This window comes from Lucilia sericata, unplaced genomic scaffold, assembly GCF_015586225.1.
Source record: "Lucilia sericata isolate MDLA Ls3-8-SP2 unplaced genomic scaffold, ASM1558622v1 Contig000239F_arrow, whole genome shotgun sequence".
Lineage (NCBI taxonomy): Eukaryota > Metazoa > Arthropoda > Insecta > Diptera > Calliphoridae > Lucilia > Lucilia sericata.
Window position 1 is genome coordinate 4220 of NW_023994266.1, and position 17590 is coordinate 21809.

At 33.0% G+C, this 17590-nt stretch overlaps 1 protein-coding gene across 3 annotated transcripts in view; it reads left to right on the plus strand.

Moving 5' to 3' along the window:
- Positions 1-603: 603 nt before the first annotated feature.
- Positions 604-17590, plus strand: part of LOC119602535 — a 482654-nt gene continuing 465667 nt past the window's right edge. For all 3 annotated transcript variants that reach the window (XM_037954114.1, XM_037954115.1, XM_037954116.1), the window contains exon 1: positions 604-763. The gene's annotated coding sequence lies outside the window, so the exon portion shown is untranslated. The remainder of the gene's footprint in view (positions 764-17590) is intronic.

Sequence of the window (17590 nt, forward strand, 5' to 3'; positions counted from 1 at the left end):
CGAATCTGATATACCCACCATCAAGCCGTATGCCGTAAATTAAAAGCTTCCTTAGGGGATTTTCGTTCACACTAAACTTGTTTATGTTGAATTTCATTGCTGCACTCATATTTTTAAGCCTGTAAGTATAGTTACTAGATTTCTATTCTTATAAAACATGTCTGTATAGAATATCATCGATGTACTAGTATTTTTAAGAATGCCTTATATGGGGGGTTAGGTCCAACTATGGACCGATCTTCATAAACTTTCTAAAGGGATTTTGTAAAATTGTGTACAATTTTAACCGTCTATCTCTTTTCGTTCGAACCCTATCGTGCTTTCAACATATTTCTATTTCGATGTGTTACAAACGGAATGACAAAATCAATATACCACCCCCTTTATTGATGGTGTGTATAAAAGTGAGCATTTGTCGAAACCACTAAATGAAAACGTTCACTTTCATCAACGACTAGACTATATGAGATTGCAATAGTTCCGCGCAAGTCTCCAGACATTGGTGGTGTATTTATTGAAAGGATGCTCTCAACAACCTACTAGTTGTTGCCATGTACTGCACTATTTGTTGTTTGTTGTCTAACTTTTACAGTTCATCATGAAACGTTTGATTGTTAACAACAGCTGCATCTAAATTAATCAACAAAATAAATTTGTTGGAAATGTCAATTGGATAAAACCTATTAACAGAATTAATAAATAAAAAAGTGATATAAATATTATTAAATAATTAATTTATTTTCATCATCTAATTTATATCAAAGTAAATAGAAACAAAACTAACAATTTAAATAAATTCGTAGATAAATTAATATGTTATTGTCTTTATATGAAGTACATACATATGTATGTATGTACTATATATTGCAATTTCAAATATCCTTGTCGAATAAGAAGTTATCATGTTTATTTGTCTATGATGTTCATATAATAAAAAAATATTCTGTGGCTCTACTCACAATTTGTTATAAACGTACATATGTATGTATGTATGTGTATATGTGCATAGAACCTTTTTCAGGTCTTCCAATTGCATTTGCATTGAATGGGTGCAACCTTTGAGTCCAATCGGAATATTTTTGATTTCTTCCTTCTCGCTCGACAAGATTACTAAACAAGGCATAAAACATTAATAACGATTTAGTAGGTTTTATGTCAATAATTGCAAAGATTTATCTTGTAAAAATTCGAAATGAATATTAATGTTTTATATCTTATCTATATATCTTTAAAAAAATTCCTATTTGATAAATATATTTTACTGACATCCGGTAGGGTAGTTGGTAGTGTGTTGACTTATTAGCCTGGGGGTTGTGTGTTCCATTCCCACCAGAGACTTTGGTCTGCTTCACTACAACTGGCGTATGGTTAGCAAAACCCTGCTCGGTATTTAGATCTTAATTTGTTTCATGTATTTTATTTTCATTTAAGGCGGAAAAACATTTAATGTTTGCGTCCAACTGCCGTTGCCGATGTGTAAATAAAGTAATTAAATGCGATTTAAAAATATATGAAAATATTTAAACATTTTAAAAATGGTGTTTTTCACACATATAAATCACAATAAAACAAACAAAAAAGAAAAAAAATAATAATTTTAATGGGTTTATATTGTCTTTTCGTGATTTTGTTTACCTCCGATTTCTTCTAAAAATGCCGTTTGCTCTATACGCCACCTCAAGTAAAGTAGCATTAGGGAGAATCCATATCAAAACGGACAGAAAACAGCCTTTTCGGATTTATCATCTCCGATCTTATTGACATTTCCGACACATATTATGGTTTGAAAGTGTTCCTCAAATCAATGACTTTTTGATCAAAATCCCGTTCCAGACCAGAAATATCGCGCTTTGAAAATTGTAAAATATGTTAAAATTGCCTAAAAGTATATGCATATAATTGCCCATAACTTTGAAATTCCTTTAAGTACAGGCCATTTTTTGATTTCGTTTTAAAGCCAATGAATTTTCATAGTGTATTGTTCAATGTGCAAATATATCAGGCAGCCCCGTATTAATAATTAGAAATAGACATGGTATGAGGATACCTGTACTCTCCCCTATATTTTAATGAAATTTTTTCGATGGAGACTCGTGTAGTTCAGGAGTTATTAACCAAAACATAATTTAAAGCAAGTTTTTTATACAAAATCGTATAAAAAATTAAACAAACAGAAAAAAATACAAAGTAGAATCAATTTCAATTTATATGGAAAATGCTATTTATTTCTTAAATTGCAGACCAATTTAAATAAAGTGTACAATAAAATTATTTAGCATTACTGAAAATTAACTTTGTTACCACCCTCTTAAAATACAAGGTGAGGTACGTGGTGTTAAATGAGAGAACTTCGAGTATAAAAAAGCTTCACAATTTTTCAATAATTTTCTTGTACATTTCATTTAAACAGGATCAGTGGTTTATGAGAAATAATGTAATTTACGGCGTCCTGAAATAACTCCCCAAAACAAAAATGAAATAACACCTCAAATTTGGGGACTTATTTCATTATGAAATAACTCCCCAGTTTAAAAATGAAAAAAAAAGTCCCAACGAAATGAAATAACTCCCTAAATTGAAATGAAATAATACCCCATTGTTGGGGAATTATTTCATAAGAAACAAATCCCAATTTTAAAATTAAATGAGTTCACATTTAATAATTTGACATCGGTTTTAGTGACGGCATCGTGAAATAACTCCCCAACACAAAAATGAAATAACTTCTCAAATTTGGGGACTTATTTCATTATGAAATCATTCCCAAATTTAAAAATAAAAAAAAATCAAAGATATGACATAACTCCCTAAACTAAAATTAAATAACGGCGTCATGAAATAACTTCCCACGAAATAACTTCCCAAAACAAAAAATGAAATAACTCCACAAATTTGGAGACTTATTTCATTATGAAATAACTCCCCAATTTAAAATTTAAACTCCCAATTGTTGGGGATTATTTCATTTTCCACTTTAGGAGTCATTTTACTTTTAAAGCTAATTTTTAGAGGAATTGGGGGTTATTTAATTTTCTTCGTGGGGAGTTATTTCATTTGGGAGTTATTTCACTGTACCATATTTATTAAGCAAAGCCGCTGTTGGACATACCATAGAGTAGAAAGTCCTTGCGCCCGGCTGTTAAACTGAAATGTATTTGCTTTGTATTGCTGTATGTACTTTGAAGCCCCCACTCGAATACATGAGCGACCTACTTTTTTAAGAAGTCACTAAAACCGACTTGTTTCATAATTTGTTATTTTTTATTTCTAGATGTCGAATTTCTTAAATGGGAACTTATTTAATTTTAAAGTTAGAGATTTGTTTCACATGAAATAAATCCCCAAAAATAAGGTGTTATTTCATTATAATTTAGGAAGTTATTTCATTTTGTTGCGGCTTTTTTTCATTTTTAATTTAGGGAATTATTTCATAATGAAATAAGTCCCCAAATTTGGAGGAGTTATTTCAGGCGTCATGAAATAACTCCCCACGAAATAACTCCCCAAAACAAAAATGAAATAAGTCCTCAAATTTGGGGACATATTTCATTATGAAATACTTCCCCAATTTAAAAATGAAAAAAAGCCCCAACGAAATGAAATAACTTCCTAAATTAAAATGAAATAACATCCCATTTTTGGGGATTTATTTCATATGAAACAAATCCCTAATTTTAAAATGAAATAAGTTCCCATTTAAAAATAACAAATTATGGAACAAATCGGTTTTAGTGACATTTCTAAAAAAAGTAGGTGGCTCATACTTTCGAGTGGGGCTTCAAAGTTTTTTACATTTCAGTTTAATCGCTTAATAAAGATTCCCTTAATAGCAGGCCTGCGGCCGGGCGCAAGGACTTTCTACTCTATGGTATGTCCAACGACGGCTTCGCTTAATAAATATTTCCTACATAGCCGGCCTGCGGCCGGACGCAAGGATTTACCACTCTATAATATGACCAACACCGGCTTCGCTTAGTAAAGATTTCCTAAATAGCCGGCCTAAGGCCGAACACTCTTGATACAGGGAGAGTGTATTCTTAGCGAAACCGGTGTCTAATGTACCCCAGAGGGGTGCCCCCGGCCAAAGGCCGGTTATCAGACATCTATTTTTTATTTCATGTGACAAAAGTAATATAATGAAATTACTCCCCAAAAATATTTTTAGGGATTTATTTCATTTTTGAATTCTGAGGAATTATTTCATAATGAAATAACTCCCCATTTAAAAAGTGAAATAATGCCCCAAAAAGCGAATTAAATCCCTAAATTTCGTTGTTTTTGCTTTCTGAACAAATTTTTAGGGAGTTATTTCATTTTTGTTTTGGGGAGTTATTTCGTGGGGAGTTATTTCATGACGCCGTTATTTCATTTTTGTTTTGGGGAGTTATTTCGGTTATCAAACATATATTTTTTTATTTCATGTGATAAATGTAATATAACGAAATAACTCCCCAAAATTTTTTTAGTTAATATTTCCCAAATAGCCAGCCTACAACCGGACACAAGGACTTGCCACTCTATAATATGTCCAATACCGCTCTTGATACACGGAGAGTGTATTCTTAGCGAAGCTGGTGTCCAATATACCGCAGAGGAGAAACCCCTTGCCACCGGCCGAACGCCGGATATCAAACATGGCATGAAATAACTCCCCACGAAATAACCCCCCAAAACAGAAATTAAAAATCACCCATAAAATTTGTTCAGAAAGCAAAAACAACGAAATTTGGGAATTTAATTCGCTTTTTGGGGCATTGTTTCACATTAAAATGGGGAGTTATTTCATTATGAAATAATTCCTCAAAATTCAAAAATGAAATAAATCCCTAAAAATATTTTTAGGGATTTATTTATATTTCGGTTTTCTCCTCTGAGGTGTATTGGACGGTACAGTGAAATAACTCCCAAATGAAATAATTCCCCATGATGAAAATGAAATAACTCCAAATTCCTCCAAAAATTAGCTTTAAAAATGAAATAACTGGCGTCATGAAGTAACTCCCCACGAAATAACTCCCTAAAACAAAAATGAAATGACTCCTTACAAATTTGTTCAGAAAGCAACAAAAACGAAATTTTGGGATTTAATTCGTTTTTTGGGGTATTATTTTACATTTAAAATGGGGAGTTATTTCATTATGAAATAATTCCTAAAATTCAAAAATGAAATAAATCCCTAAAAATATTTTTGGGGAGTTATTTCATTATATTACTTTTATCACACGAAATAAAAAATATATGTCTTATAGGCGGCCTTCGGTCGGGCGCAAGGTATTTATCCACTGGGGTACATTATAAACCGGCTTCGCTAAGAATACCTCACCCTGTATCAAAAGTGTTCGGCCTTAGTCCGGCTATTTAGGAAATATTTACAAAGCGAAGCCGGTGTTGGTCATGTTATAGAGTGGTAAGTCCTTGCGTCCGGTCGTAGGCCGGCTATTTAGAAAATATTTATTAAGCGAAGCCGTTGTTGGACATACCATAGAGTTGTTCATACGAAATAAATCCCCAAAAATGGGGTGTTATTTCATTTTAATTTCGGAAGTTATTTCATTTCGTTGAGGCTTTATTTTCATTTTTAAATTGGGGAATTATTTCATAATGATATAATTCCCCAAATTTGAGGACTTATTTCCTTTTGTTTCATAGTTCGTACGAAATAAATCCCCAAAAATGGGGTGTTATTTCATTTTAATTTAGGAAGTTATTTCATTTCGTTGAGGCTTTTTTTCATTTTTAAATTGGGGAATTATTTCATAATGATATAATTCCCCAAATTTGAGGACTTATTTCCTTTTGTTTTGGGGAGTTATTTCATGTCGCCGAAATAACTCCTAAAGTGAAAAATGAAATTATTCCCAACAATTGGGAGTTTGGGCCTTCTTAAAATTTAAGTACAAAAAATGCGAAATAGGTTCCAATGAAACAAATCTCAAAAAATATGAAATAATTCGCAAGTCGAGGATTTTATTTGCGTAATATAAGTTCCAATGAAATAATTCCAAACAAAAGTGAAATAACTCCCAAAGCTTAAAAAAGGTGTGGGGTATTTCACACACCGACTTCGCTAAATTAAGACTTTTCTTGATAAATGGACTATTTGTATTCCATGGAACTTATGTCACTATACTCATGGACATTATGACAATTATGTAAGTGTCATAGTGTCTATAGAATTTAAATACATTTAAAAGCATTACAATGTTCATAATCATAATGACATAAAATAAAGGGTGTGCACAGAAAAGTCAAATTTAGCGAAGCCGGTGTTCAAAATACCCCAGAGTTTAAAACCCTTGCGCGCGGCCGAACGCCGGCTGTCCGAGACCCTTAAAGAATTTCAAAATGCATTTTCCACCTAAGTTTGAAAAGTTATTACCACAAAATGATGTACGTAACTCCCAACAAGAATGACATAATTTCCAACAATAATAAAATAACTTCCAATCTTAACAAAATGTGCACAAATGAAATTACTCCCAAAACATATGAAATAACTCATATTTTTTAACAAAATTAAATAATTCCCAACTAAAAATTTTATTGGGATTTATTTCATTCGAAGAAATAAAAAAATGAAATAGGTTCCAACAAATTGGGAGTAATTTCATATGAAATAAGTCTCTATTTGTATGGAAAATGCTTTGGGAGTTTTCATTGTACCCGTTGGGAGTTATTTCATTTGGGAGTTATTTCACTGTACCATATTGGACTCCGGCTTAGGCCGGCTATTTAAGAATTATTTATTAAGCGATTAAACTAAAATGTATTAAACTTCGAAGCCCCAATCGAAAATATGCGCGAACTACTTTTATAATATAATTTGATATTTTTTTTAATCGCCAGATGTCAAATTTTTGGAATGGGAACTTATTTTATTTTAAAGTTAGGGATTTGTTTCATATTTCATTCTTATTTAGGGAGTTATTTCATTTCTTTGGGCTTTATTTCATTTTTAAATTGGGGAGTTATTTCATAATGAAATATGTCCGCATATTTGAGGAGTTATTTCATTTTTGTTGTGTAGTTATTTCGTGGGTTATAATTTCATGGCGCCATCAAACATATAATTTTTGTGTGATAAAAGTAATATAAGGAAATAACTCCCCAAAAACATTTTTAGGGATTTATTTCAATTTTGAATTTTAAAGAATTATTTCATAATGAAATAACTTCCTATTTTAAATGTGAAATAATGCCCCAAAAAGCGAATTAAATCCCAAAATTTCGTTGTTTTTGATCTCTGAACAAATTTTTAGGGAGTCTGTTGTTTTCAATCCTCAAGTCCTGTTATAAGGCGTTATTACGAACTCCATTTAATGATATAAAAATTTAATAAAATTTTGATATACAAAAGTTTTAATATTTTAATACAGTAAATAAATGTATAATAAAATTATTAATATTCTTTAAAAGTATCTGTTTTGACAAACCTACCAAATGAAAAAATTCTACCAAATTTGGTAGGAAAAGCCTAAAACGGCAACGCTGACGCCGGGGTCAGGGCTGTTAGGCTTTTTTATGACAAATCGTCAAAATAAATAAATCGTCAAATAAAATAAATAAAAACGTCAAAATCATCACAAAAATTTTAAAAAATCGTCAATAAATCTTCACAAATAATTACGTTAAAATTATGCATATAAGTATACATTTATTCAGAGTTTGGGATTAATGCAATTGATGAAGTTTTTTCTTGGTAGGAATTTTCTCGTTTGGTAGGAAGTTAGTCTAAATTATTATTATTACGAACTCCATTTAATGATTTAAAAATTTAATAAAATTTTGATATACAAAAGTTTTAATATTTTAATACAGTAAATAAATGTATAATAAAATTATTAATATTCTTTAAAAGTATCTGTTTTGACAAACCTACCAAATGAAAAAATTCTACCAAATTTGGTAGGAAAAGCCTAAAACGGCAACGCTGACGCCGGGGTCAGGGCTGTTAGGCTTTTTTATGACAAATCGTCAAAATAAATAAATCGTCAAATAAAATAAATAAAAACGTCAAAATCATCACAAAAATTTTAAAAAATCGTCAATAAATCTTCACAAATAATTACGTTAAAATTATGCATATAAGTATACATTTATTCAGAGTTTGGGATTAATGCAATTGATGAAGTTTTTTCTTGGTAGGAATTTTCTCGTTTGGTAGGAAGTTAGTCTAAATGGATTTTTTTTTTTTGTAGGTGTGTCAAAACACATTCAGAGTATTTTCTGTGAAGACTTTGATCAAATATGAATTGAAATCTGATAAATTGATTAGGGCGTTAAATTAATAAATCAAATAATTAATATTGGTTTTTATCTGAAGAGCATATCTAAAATTTCATCGGGATACTAATATTTGTATTAAGAAAGTTCAAGTAACTTTCTGATGACGATATTATGTGGTGGCTAGGACCAAAGTATGAATTTAATAGAGGAATTTAAAAATATACCTAGTGTTAAAGAGTTTTATATAAAGCTGGGTGAACGATATTGGCTATACTTCAGAGTTGATTCTTGGGAATTTTAAAATTATACGCAATTGATAAATTATTATTCGAAACTTTTTACTTTTTCATTACTCTCCTGTTATATTCTCTTTAAAACATAAATGAGAGATAAACTAAATTTTAATAATGTGATTATTAAAATAACTATAAATATTACTTTTTTTCATTAACAAATTGAACAAATCGTCAATCGTAATTTGGCTAAATTTACAAAAAGAATCGTCAAAATGACGAAAATCGTCACATCTAACACACCTGCCCGGGGTAGTTATGTCCCAGCAGTTAGGGCGGACAGTCCCGAACTCCCTATTTAGCCTACCACATAGGGTTACCCCTAGCCACCGACTGTCCAGATGACTAGCTATTTTAGCATGTGCTTGTCCTACGAGGAAGTCAATCGTCACCCCATAGACAGACAAGTGTTTTTTAAGTGTCCCCTCTGTCGCTTACAAAGGGGACACTAAAATGACGATTACCTTCACCCTCGTTTACAAAGAGTACATCCGTGGCGAAAGACGAATTAGAGCCCACCAGGTGGTTTAACATAAGTGGAAATCACTGTCTTTTTCCTATGCATTGACTCTTTGTCGAACTGTAGGGGTTAATATGTGTGTTCTGGATGAACAACGTGTATTGCGTTAAAATATATGTATGGATAACGGGTATTTTTCAAACACAACAACAATTAAAATCTTCTTCTTCTATATATATAAAAATGAATATGTGTTTGTTTGTATGTTTATATGTTTGGAAGTTATAGACTACTAAACGGCTGTACCGATTTTTTGAAATTTTCACAGCGTATTTCTGTATGTCTGGAATAGGTAATAGGCTACTTTTTATTTTGAAATTTCAAGTGGGCGAGGAGCCACGCCCATATTAAGAAAATATAAAATCCTGATATTTGAGAAAATATAACAGCTAGAGTCCTCAAATTTTGTAGCAGCCACTTTAGTGTCAATATGATTATTTAGGACAAAAGGTAGGCGGACTAGCATTAGGGGGCGTGGTACCTCCCATATAAATTAAATACAGAAATTCGTTTATCTTGGAAACTATTGCAGTTAGAATCTTTTGCACGCATAAATTTAACATTCATTTAAACATTTTGGGTAATAAATTGGAGGACTACCTATGAGGGGAGCGGCACCTCCAATATTAATAAATACAAAAATTCGTTTATCTGGGAAACTTATAGAACTAAATTCTTAAAATTTTGCACGAAGAACTTAAATATTCATCTGAGCATTTTGGAGGAAAAAGAACGGACTTTCATCTGACTTCCATATGAATTGAATAGAAAAAATCGTATATATAAGAAGCTATTAGAGCTAGAATTTCAAATTTTACTTAAAGAACTTTGACATTCATCTGAACATTTAGAGTATAACGGGCGAACTTTCAATGGGGGAGTTGGCACATCCCATATGAATCTATATATATAAAAATGAATGTGTGTTTGTATGTCTGATTGGACTTTATAAACAGCTAAACGGCTGGAGCGATTTTCCTGAAATATTCACAGTATCTTCCTCTGTGTCTGAAAGAACTATAGGCTACCTTTTGTATTAAAATTTCAAGTAGGCGAAGTGCCACGCCCACATACAAAGTTAGTCTTAAAAGTCGCATAACTCAGAAACTGCAACAGCTGGAGTCCTAAAACTTTTTACGGACAACTTTGACATCCATACGAATATGTGTTGACAAAATGGGCGGAATGGCTATAGTGGGCGTGTCACCATAATAGCACCTTTCAATTATAAGGATAAGCAAACAAATAGAAAATAGGTAAATATAAGATTTAAATATGTTCTGTCATACTTAATACTAAAATATGAAAAAGATGAAATTAAAGGACACAGGTTTAAATGAGCATATTTTTGAATGTAATTGAGATATTGGCTTGAAATTTTTTGTAAAGAATCGAGAATTTCCATATCTAACTAAAAATTGATATTAAGGGATAAATATGGACTAAATTGTTGTAGCTATCTGCGACCCTATTAAAATTTTGATATAAATCATAGTTTTAGAAATTAAACAAATATGTAATATATGACAAAATCTTTATTTGTGAACAAAACTCAGTGAAATTTTCAACGCTTGTTAAATTTGTCATTTCAAATAAGAAAATGAAAAAAAAGATTGAAAAGGTCAAAGGGCATCCCGCAATTCCCAAAAATAGGAATGAAAATCCCTAAAATGGGATTTTTTACTTTTTTGCCCATAGGGTCCACATTTCTTTCAGGGCTGGGAAAATACTTTTGGAGTAAATAGAAAACATATTGAGGTTTCCAAAACTGCTTTCAGTTTTCTGATCCCAGCTTTAGGATTTTAGAACATGTCGCCCAAAGTTGAAGTTTTGATAAAAAATAGGTCATATTCGGAAGGACGCAGTGGCAACATTTTCAAAAAATAGGACAAGTCTTTTACGCCAAAGCGTTCTGCGTAAAGATACCTTTTAGAAAACTATAAAACTGTTATATGTTCTTAAAGAAAATTTTATTTTATTAATAAAAGAGTTAAGACACATTTTTGGCAAAAAAACGGCAAAAATCTAAAATTTTTTGAATTTTTAAATTAAAAAACGTATATTTTTGGATCTGTAAATGATATTGATCTGAAATTGTTTGTATATTATTGGAAATTTTGTTGTCTAACTAACAAAAAAAAAAAAAAATTGAGTCCATTTGGTCCAAAATTACGCCCGGTATTCAAAAAAAGGCGGACCAAGGTATGGTAAATTTTGTATCACTAAATTTTTAAATGCCTATAACTCTGATATTATAAGAGATAAGTAGTATGTCCAAGCATGTTTTTTCAAGATCTCGTCGAGCGCTTTCAGAAAATATAAAAATCTTTGGGTGGAAAACAAAAAAATGGCACGAGTTTAAAAATTTTACATGTCGTAGGTACCCTACTTTGAGCCGCCACAGCGCCGTCCATGGGGCATCTGCAGGGTTCATCTTCAAAACTTACACTCGAATACTCCTTGGCTACGCTCACGCCAAATTTTATCCCGATCGGATCAGCCGTTTAGAAATGCCAGATTTATTTCCAAAAAATTTCCATTCTGCCCCACTGTGATTTTCAGAAGTAAACTTCCCTATAACGATTTTGTCGTCATCCTGCAATCGTGAGGAAAATACTACTACGGAGGTGGGTACCTTGGCCTCCGTGTCGGACAATGCGTCAAGTGTACAGCATGCCATTGGCAAAAACATAGGGGGTGAAAGAGAAGGATGTACTCAGAGAGAGCTCTAAGCTACCTCAGCCTTTAAATAAAAGCGAGGGTTTCGACTCTGAATCTTCAGATGACAATAACAACACCGTTATAGCAAATCACAAGAAGGACGAAGTAGAGCAATACACTAATAAATGAAGAATATACGCTTATAATATGCACTATAATGTACTAAAAATGTGAAAAATATCCACCAAAACATCTTTGGCGTCATGAAATAACTCCCCAAAACAAAAATGAAATAAGTCCTCAAATTTGGGGACTTTTTTCATTATGAAATAATTACCCAATTTAAAAATGAATGAGTGTTATATTCGGCTATGCCGAATCTTATATACCCACCATCAAATCACTGTCATATAAATAAACTTTGATATTTTGAATATTTTATTATTATGTATAGATATTACTGAGAACATCATTGTAATATTTGAAAGAGGTCCATTAATGGGGGTTTAACTATTGACAGTGCTCTTTCGAATTAAATATGTTAATTTATATTGGGAGTAGGGTTATATATACACATATGGACAAAAGTCGGTAGGAAGATTTCAGTTTATTTATTTCAAGTTTCATAGATCTACTTGTATTTTTTAGCCAGTAATGAGCATTAAAGTCATTATTCGTATGTTTAAGCCAGTAATCAGCATTATAGTCATTTTCCAAAGAGGACCTTATATGGGGGGTAGGGCCAATTATGGACCGATCCACATAAAATTTGGTAAAGAGATTTTGGCTCATATAAAACTTACTTCTGTAAAATTTCATCGCTATATTCGTATTTTTAAACCAGTAATGAGCGTTAAAGTAATTTTATGGAGGGGACCTTATATGGGGAGTAGGGGCAATTATGGACCGTTCCACATGAAATTTTGTGGAGAGATTTTTACTCGTATGAAACTTACTCATGTCAAATTTCATCGCTATACTCGTATTTTTACGCCAATAATGAGCGTTAAAGTCATTTTCTGAAGGGGATCTTATATGGGGGGTAGGGCCAATTATGGATCGATCCACATAAAATTTGGTAAAGAGATTTTGGCTCATATAAAACTTACTTCTGTGAAATTCCATCGCTATATTCGTATTTTTAAGCCAGTAATGAGCGTTAAAGTAATTTTATGGAGGGGACCTTATATGGGGGGTAGGGGCAATTATGGACCGATCCACATGAAATTTAGTGGAGAGATTTTTACTAGTATGAAACTTACTTATGTCAAATTTCATCGTTATACTCGTATTTTTACGCCAATAATGAGCGTTAAAGTCATTTTCTGAAGGGAACTTTATATGGGGGGTAGGGCCAATTATGAACCGATCCACATAAAATTTGGTAGAGAGATTTTGGCTCATATAAAACTTACTTGTGTCAAATTTCATCGCTATACTCGTATTTTTACGCCAATAATGACCGTTAATGTCATTTTCTGAAGGGGACCTTATATGGGGGGTAGGGTCAATTATGAACCGATCCACATATAGTTTGGTGGAGAGATATTGGCTTGCAAGAAACCCATGTTTAGCAAATTTCGTCGCTATATTCGTATGTTTAAGCCAGTAATCAGAATTATAGTAATTTTCAAAAGGGGACCTTATATGGGGGGTAGGGCCAATTGTGGTTCTATGTCCGACATAATTCAGAATTTTATTTCGGAGGTCAAAAAACTGACTTATGCTAAATTTTGTGCCATTTGCTTCATAAACAACGAATTTGTGAATGTTTGAAGCTTTTTACACAATATTCCGGGGGTACATTTGTATGGGGGCTATGTGAAATCGTTGACCGATTTTGCCCATTTTCAATACCAAACATTTCTGATCAGTAAAAAATATTTTTGGAAAATTTCATCTCAATATCTCTTTTTTTGTGGACGCTATCGTGCCAACAACAGACAGACGGACAGACGGACGGACATAGCTAGATCGTCTTAGAATCTTACGAGGTCCCAGAATATATATACTTTATGGGGTCTGTGAACAATATTTCGATGTGTTACACACGGAATGACAAAATCAATATACCCCCCATCTTTTTTGATGGTGGGTATAAAAAAAGCCCCAACGAAATAAAATAACACCCCATTTTTGGGAATTTATTTCATATGAAACAAGTCCCTAATTTTAAAATGAAATAAGTTCCCATTTCAAAATAACAAATTATGGAACAAGTCGGTTTTAGTGACATTTCTAAAAAAAGTAGGTCGCTCATACTTTCGAGTGGGGCTTCAAAGTTTAATACATTTCAGTTTAATCGCTTAATAAACATTCCCTTAATAGCCGAACTGCGGCCGGGCGCAAGGACTTTCTACACTATGGTATGTCCAACAACGACTTCGCTTAGTAAAGATTTCCTAAATAGCCGGCCTAAGGCCGAACACTTTTGATACAGGGAGAGTGTATTCTTAGCGAAGCCGGTGTTCAATGTACATCAGAGGATAAAACCTTTGCGCCCGGCCGAAGGCCAGCTATCAGATATATATTATTATTTCGTGTGACAAAAGTAATATAATGAAATAACTCCCCCAAAAATATTTTTAGGGATTTATTTAATTTTTGAATTTTGAGGAATTATTTCATAATGAAATAACTCCCCATTTTAAATGTGAAATAATGCCCCAAAAAGGAATTAAATCCCCAAATTTCGTTGTTTTTGCTTTCTGAATAAATTTTTAGGGAGTTATTTCATTTTGTTTTGGGGAGTTATTTCATGACGCCATAATATTTACTTATGAAATTTAAATAAAATTGCACTTGTTATCACAAATTTTTTTTTATCATATTTAAGTAAGATATTTAGAACTTAAGTTTTCGACAAAAAATATATAAGTAGGTTCTTGATGACAGAGCTACTGCTTTGTACCAATTTAACGGAACCACGATCTCGAGAATGACAATATGTAATTATAATGTCTAGAGAACATCTTTAAATAGTATATATTTATATTTTCTGAAAGTGGGAAAGCTTACTTACATTTGCGAATTAAAACCAGAAAGTATAGTCGGACATAGCCGGCCATATGACACCCTTCACCAATTACGAATATACTTAAAATATGTTGAGTTTTTCTTTAATTATATTTAAACAATTTTTTAATGTAAAATTGATTTTTTGAAAGATGGTTTAAATGGTTATGTGGCGAGGGTAAAACCTAGTCCGATCCTCATAAAATTTAGTGAATGGATGTATTTTAGTATAAATTATATTTATTCTGAATTTTATGGTGTGGTAATGTTTTCATGAGAATTATGAACGTTAAAGACATTTTCTGAAGAATATTTTGTATGGGGCTAGGGTGAGAGATGTGAGTGCCAAATTTCGTCAAGTTATCGGTTTATATGGACACACAGATGAACAGTCTCAGAAAGTTATTCTGAGCCGATACTTTAAGGTGGGACCAATATTTTTGGAAGTTACAACCATCAGCCATAAGGGTTTTAAAAAAATAACTAAAACTCTGTAAAATTTAATATCATAGGTTCACAGATGGTATTTTTTGTTAGAATTTTTGTATATTTATTTCAAATACATATGTATGTAAATATGAAATTTATTGTAAAAATATTTAATAAATAAGAAACAAAATACAATTTGTGTTAGAAAAATTCGAAAATATGCGATAAAAATGTTAGAAATGTGCAAAATATATGCAATTTAAAGCAAAATATTCTATTTATGCATTTATAACAAAATATGCGAAAAGAAAAATAGTCAAAAGTTATTTTGAGTTACTGGCCTGGCCTGGTGATAGCATAGCTAAACTACCTATTACTAAGAAAAGACTATATGGAGCACAGAGGAGGAAATTGAAAAAGATGCTTCAGGATATCATGGTTAATCAATCCCATGACACTCCTAAGGAAAAAACGGACTCTCTCATAAGATCATTGGCAAAGATGATCAGGTCTCCCGAGGAGTTGAGAACTGAGATTACGCCTAAGAAGAAAAAGAGCTCCCTGTCTTCTAATACGCAGTCGAAGCCAAGCCACACTTCACTCAAAGGAACCTCAAGTCAGAATTCTGCGAGTAAGGTTAACAATGCCAGGCCAGATATTTCGAAGACGAACACGTCGGCGAAACCAACCTCGAAGGTAAGGGTATCTCAAAAGAAGCCCCGAAAAACGGGGAAGGAGAAGCTAGACGGTGGAAAAGGAAAAGAGCCACCATCTTACGCCAAAGTTGCCAGATGAAGACACCGGGACGATCTCTGCTTTGCAGTTTATACCGGTACCAGTAATCCGACAGGCAAAATTCCAATAGACCAGTAGAGTAATGTAGTAGATCTGGTGAACAATTATATAGTGGACCATGCAATCGCTTCAAAGGGCAAACAACCAATCGAGAGTGTGAGCTGTGAGTTCAGCATGCGTGTGATGTTGATGAGGTTGGCATCTCACCAATGTGTTGGCACCCTAAATAACTTGGTGGAAAGTATCCCTCCTCCCTGGGACGTGGCTAAGCTGGTACTGGCAAAGAAGAGTGAACTTCCGGTGCTCTTAAAGTCCACTGTACAGCTGCTCTTTCCAAATTTGGGAAGGCGCCGATTGAAAGGGCTGTCAAAACTGGCTCCGACAGGGACTCTGAAACACTTACGACCCAAAAGCATCGTTAGAAAGTACTGGTAATGTTGAGGAGCCAAATCCTAAAATCGTAGAAATTGGGAAGGTGTCATATTCCAATGCCAGATAAGGACACCGCAGTGCCATCAATAGTACCCACTGCATCAATAGCCACTTTTGTCAAGTCCAAAGTGCGAGGACGTGAAAACCAAGTGGCTGGAAGACAGTTTAATGGATGACCACGATTGAGGTTATCCAAATAAATCTCCATCGGAGCGAGACGGCTACCAACGCTCTGATGGCTAAAATTAACACAGGTAAAATACATATAGCTTTAATCCAGGAACCTTGGACGATTCGCAATAAGGTTTCTGGATTAAATCACGTAAATTTCCAACTTTTTTACGCTGATACATGTATCTTATGTCACAAGAACTTATGTTTCCTCCTCTTAACAGGATTATCCATATCGTATGCAACCGTACTGAAGCAAGGTAGTGGCAACATATATCTCGCTTCCGTTTACCTGAGAAATATTGTAATAGCTTGTGATGCAAATTCCCACCATGTAGCTTGGGGTAGTACAAACACCAATCGCAGGGGACAAGCCCTTATGGATTTCCTTAATACTAAGGACTTGATCACATTGAACTTAGGTAATAAAGCTACCTTTGTCAATAAAATCAGAGAAGAAGTATTAGATATAACTATAAACTCTCATTTCCCACCTGGTATATCGAATAACTTAGATGAACCGATATTGGAGGAAGGGGAGGCTAATACGGAAATAGTTATTACATCTGACATGGTTAAAGGGGAAATCAAGAGTTTTGCCCCCTATAAAGCTGCAGCGCCGGATGGCAGTTTCCCGGCACTTTTGCAGATGGAGGCGGGACTGGTTTCCGTACATTTGTCTCAGATATTCACTGCATGCTTGAAATTCACAGTTAAATGGCAGGATGCAAGGGTAATATTTATTGCGTCATAATATAACTCCCCAAAACAAAAATGAAATAACTCTCTAAAAATTTGTTCAGAAAGCAAAAATAACGAAATTTGGGGATTTAATTCGTTTTTTGGGGCATTATTTCACATATAAAATGGGGAGTAGGCTGGCTATTTGGGAAATATTTACAAAAAAATTTTGGGGAGTTATTTCGTTATATTACATTTATCAAATGAAATAAAAAAATATATGTTTGATAACCGGCCTTCCGCCGGGCGTGACAGCTGGCGTCATGAAATAACTCCCCAAAACAAAAATGAAATAACTCCTCAAAAA